We start from the raw sequence: 5,587 nt of genomic DNA on the forward strand, positions 1-5,587 counted from the left end.
TAAACTTCTTACGAAGCAATCAAACAATAAGACATATAAATGAACAAAAAACTTAGCAATGTAAGTACAATATCAAATAAATTCAACCAATATTCACAAAAAGAGAAAATAAAGTCAAACTGATAAAAGAATGAAACGAAAATTCAAATTGGTCTAGCAGTTGGTAACGTGACTATGGTCTATACAAACTAGTTTGTTAAATTTGCGCGCTAAAATAAGCTGTCAAATAAATGAAAGCGTCAGCAGTTATAATTACCTGTATGTCTGATAATTTTTAAATATATATAAACGAAGAAAATTGTAGCTAAGATGCAGCAATTAATAATTGTTATTGCTCAAATTTGAAAGGTATCCGCACGAATTTTGGTTCAAGCGGAAGCAGGAAGTAAAATTGATTGTTTATGAGATTGTTTCTGAGAGAATATATTGTACAACCAATCAAAGCCATTGTTTTAGCGGGTACATTTGCATATCTGAATATATGAATATTTAATGACGGGTAGGATTTCTCCATTATCCCCCCTCGATACCTCATCAATCAATCATCGATATCGCTCAGCAATACGAAATCATTATTGTACTACACGATTTTCACTGGGAAAGTTGAACTGGATGCATGCCTTTATTACAAACAAACATTCACGCTGTCAGGGTTGACTCGCTTAAAATTAATGTCAGTAACTTGTATAGGGAATTCAATTTTACCAAACTTAAATTCGCCTAGTATTGTTTGTATTTTCTAGGTTGGTCTTTATTATCTCTCTCAGGAATCGGCACGGCCATGCAATTTATTAAGAACAATGATAGCCTTGACTTTGGACGGCAATGCTGTCTCACGCACGTGGTGTAAAACATTGATACAATGTATGTTTGCTTTATATGTTCTCGTAATCACAGGCCGGTAATCTAGCAGATTACTAGAACCTTAGCAGCGGTGAGTTTGAACAGACCTTATCCTTTGACTTTCATTTTTGAAAGATAAAGCTTCCTACAAAATTAAAAAATATATGGTCAATGACGCGAAACCGAAGCCTCTATCTAAAACCGAGAGTTTCTCTAATTGGGTTAGTTTATTTTGTTACTTTATTTTTTTTCGTTTGTGTTTTTTCAAATTTGTATGCGCTTTCGTTTACCATTCGGACGTTTCATTGAGGTCGCACCCTCTCTGCTGCTGTAATGTGCGACTAATTATATATCAGTCTCTCAACCAAATATTTTATCAAGACCTTTTCGATATCGTGATCGAGGATCGTGTAAATTTATTGTTATAAATCCGTGTGGAGCAGATTGTGCTTTTGAAAAGAAGTTTTTGAAAACTTAATCTTGTCCATATCCCCTGAACACCAAGTCTGATGAATATTTCTTAGAGTATGTGTATCGAATCCATTAAACACAACTAAAATATTACAGTCATTTCTGATCACTTTAGGTATTTGTGTACATCGCTGAGGAACATAAATCACGTCTGTGTTTTTGTGTCTGCCTCGAGAAAATATTCTAGCTGGATTTGATTGTTTGTCCAGTATTACGTCGTCATATAGTACTAAATTATTAATAAATCCATCGAGGTCATCTACAGATGGGGCTTCATCAATATCGGTGATAAAATTTATAATATCATTACCATATTCGTCCAACAATTTTGCATTTTCATTAAAATCTTTAAGTACATCATAATATATCTGATCATCAAGTGACGGAGCTACAACTTATCCCATCTGAGCCATCTCATTATCAGATTAAGTAATAATTGTGTCTTACCAGACCCAGATGGACCTATGATAATTGCTCTGATATAATTTTGTAGAGCTGGATGATGTTTTACTTGCTCTTGCTTTCGTGTCGCGGAGAAATTAATGACATCCAAGTAGTTAAGTGGGACGATTCAGTCTCAATGGGAATTAGCATTACAGACCCCCCTGGGACTGTTTAGCCTCAATGGAAATTTAACATGGACGAAAAATCGTGGGACTGTTTAGCCTCAAGGGGAATTGAACATGGGAATATGGGAATAAACAGGGTGGGACTGTTTAGCCTCAAGGGGATATGAACAATGGGAAAAAAGTCTTGGGTTACTCTATCTTTTTTTTAAAAAAAAATAAAAATTAAAAAATAAAAATAAAAAAATAAAAAAATGGGGTAGGCAATGGAAAGTCAATCTCTTTTCGAGAAATGTGGGTGGCCCTGAAAAGGGCCTTTGGGTTTCTTCTTCTTCTTCTAACTCCTCCACTTCTTTATCCATCCCCTCATTTTTTCCATCATTCCTTTCTTCTTCTTCTTTTCATTTTCCGGTATCCAGTCCGGGTGACCCATGGCTCGGAACTTCTGTTGGATTTGTATCCAGTTAGCGTTCAGTTTCTCTAGTTGTTCCCTTTTCTTTCTATTTTCTTCTTCTTTTCTATCTTTTGCCCACCTGTCCTTTATTTTCTCCACTTCTTCATCTATCACCTTTCTCATCTTTTCTTCCCCTTTTTTCAATCTTTCAACACTCCTTTTGACAAAGGGCCACTCTGACCTTTTTTCTATCTCTTCCAAAAACCTTCTTACTTCTTCTACCTTCTCCAGGGCCTCTTTTAATGTTCCCACTCTGACATAAGGGGGATTTATTAGCCCTCTCAGTCTCTTCACTTCTTCTTCAATTAATCCTTCTATCATCTCCCTGGCTAATTTGAGTTCGTTCACGTAGTGCACACTGGTTCTTAACCTCCAATCTCTTTCAATCCTTTCAACTCCATATTCACCATCCACCATCCAAAAATAAACATGCCTTAAATCATTGAACAGTTGGGACACATCCATCTTCTTTTTTTATTCTCTGTAGAATGGTTTGAACGACGAATACTGTGGGTTCTTATAGTGAAAGCGCGGACGTGATGGAAAACATCCCCTAAGACATAAAAATGATATTACCTAGATAATGACCAAACAACGCGCGGACGTGAAGGAAAACATCCCCTACTTTTCTCATTTCATATGATCTACTATCCACATACGTGAAGCAGCAATAAACTAACCAAAATCTACCATTCACACAAACCAAGCATCAAAATCAAATCCTATTCAAACCCCTAATCTACTATCCACACACGCAAAGCATTAAAATGAAACCCTAATCTACTATTCACACTAACCTATGCTAGCCCTTATTAACACACAATCATATACATTAACTTATACACTCACACAATGAAAAAGAGTCAGTGTTTATATTCACACTACTTTGCATACACACATTGGCAAATCGATTGTTATTTCTTTTCTAGAGTATTGGGTAGCCCTGAAAAGGGCTGTTTGTTTTTGAACTCCAGTGACACCTGGTTAATGATAGCACCTTCCAGGCCTGGCACCACACACACACATCTTCTTCCCCAGTCTCCTTTTACTTTTTTTCTTGAAAGCGCAGAGGGAGGATGATTGGCTTCAGCACCCCAATCCTCTGTCTCTGGTATCTTGTAAGCCATCCTCTCTCCTATTTTCTTTTCCTCCTTTTCCCTCTGTCTTCTCTCCTCTTCCTTCTTTATTCTTTCCTCTTCTACTATGGCCTCCGCGGCCAGTTCATTTAACAGGCGCCTGACATATTCCAGATGTATCTGGAGTTCAAGAAGTTTGCTTATTCTGGTATTCATTGTCTTGTTAACGAATGAACAGGGTAGCTAGACTGCCCAGCGAGTTTCAATTTATACTGAAAGCGCGGACGTGATGGAAAACATCCCCCTAAAACAAAATTGATCTTACCTAGATCATGACCAAACAACGCGCGGACCTAAAAGAAACACTCATTCACTTTTTATACTGCCCATTACTAATTTAAAAATTTTCATTAATCACTTCAATATACTATCCACATACCCAAAGCAATCAAACCCCAAATATACTCTCCCCACGCCTCAAACGGCAAAAAACATGATCTTAATCAATTATCCACACAAACGTACGTGAGCACTTACAAACACACAATCATATACACAAACACATACACTCACACTATGAAAAAGAGTTAGTGTTTATATTCACACTACTCTACATACACACATTGGCAAATGGATTGTTATTTCTTTTCTGGAGTATTGGGTAGCCCTGAAAAGGGATGTTTTTTGTTTGCTATGGCAATCTTTTAGTTTCTAAGAATGCGACGTCCTCTGAGGATAGACTTTCTGATGATAGGTCTGCTTCTTCGGAAAGAGAAGAAGAACTCTTTGGTGTCGATACGACAATCGACAAAGCCTCTGTCAGGTTCAGGTTGTTGCTACTGCTGCTGTTGTTGTTGCTGTTGCTGCTGTCTCTGAAGTCTGTACTTCTCTGTCCATTCTTCTTTCTCCCTGTTCACTTCTTCTCTGAAGAGCTCTTCTATCAGGTCTTCAGTGACTTTTAACATTCTCACATTCTCTATCTCTTCTGGCTTCGGTATCAGACTGTGTCTGACCCTATGCAAATTCACGTAGGCTTCGTCTAGCTTAGCTAGTTTGGAGCACATCTTCGTAGGAGGATGAGTCGACAATGGATGGTTAGACTGGAAACAACCCGGTTCTTAAAGTCAAAGCGCGGAGGTGAAGGAAAACATCCCTCTACGGTTTTCGAGCCGCAACGTTCAATGAGTGTCATGAGAGGGATAGTAAGAAGTCAAAGAGCATGAATCAACAATCTTATAGCCAAACAAAAGACAAAGGCATTTTTTTTTCAAAACACAACATTTTTTATTCAAAATCACTTAACACTAACCAACAACTCTAACATTTTTAACAATAATCCAACAATATAACATCAAACATTTTTTTCAATTTACACATTATTTTGGACAGGGTTGGCAACGTTGTAAATGAAATTGTGATTTCCAGTGTTGGAAGTCATTAGGCCATTGATAGACACTACGTTTCCTAGCTAGAGACAAAAGATAAGCATAATGGTCAAAAAACCATCGATCTACTTTCACATCGTTTCTTGAAGAAGAACGAGAATCAAAATGAGTCACTAAATGTTCTAAGGAATAGCCCAGGCTGCGATGATGCAGAAAATACACACAATATTGTCCACACACCAAGGAATCTGTGCCTTGTAATTTCACATTATTGAATCGGGTGGTCTGAGCATTTCTTCTCATAAAGTCAATGATATCGTCTTCCAAAAGAGGCAATCCGTACGAATCGAAATATTCCACACATCCTTCTTGAGGAAAGTAGACGGCTACCCAGTGGGTTCCTGGGAGATGACTGTCGTCCGTGTTGATCACATAAGCTTGATGGTCTTGAGGTTTGCGATGAGGGAGTTCATCTTTAGCACAGACGACAGGATTCCAAGAAGCCGTGTACGAACTGTGGTTCAAAAGGTAATAAAGTTCCCAGGTATCCATGTTTTGTGTGGTTTTTTCTTCTTCACAGGTAATAATAAGTCATCAATTCAATCCTGACGTTTTGCTTGAAAATGTCTGACAAATAACCGTTTCTTCGTTTCGTCTCCCCACTCTGATTCAGGAGAGCTTCGATACGATGGATCTCTTGCGTGGTTAATGGTGGACAAGAATGTTCACGCAAGTTTTTATACCACTGATGCAACACGACTTCGTCCGAGATGAGACTCCAAGCCTCGTCCA

This window comes from Sinohyriopsis cumingii, chromosome 9 (assembly GCF_028554795.1).
Source record: "Sinohyriopsis cumingii isolate HCF-2022 chromosome 9, ASM2855479v2, whole genome shotgun sequence".
In the NCBI taxonomy this organism is placed as follows: Eukaryota; Metazoa; Mollusca; class Bivalvia; order Unionida; family Unionidae; genus Sinohyriopsis; species Sinohyriopsis cumingii.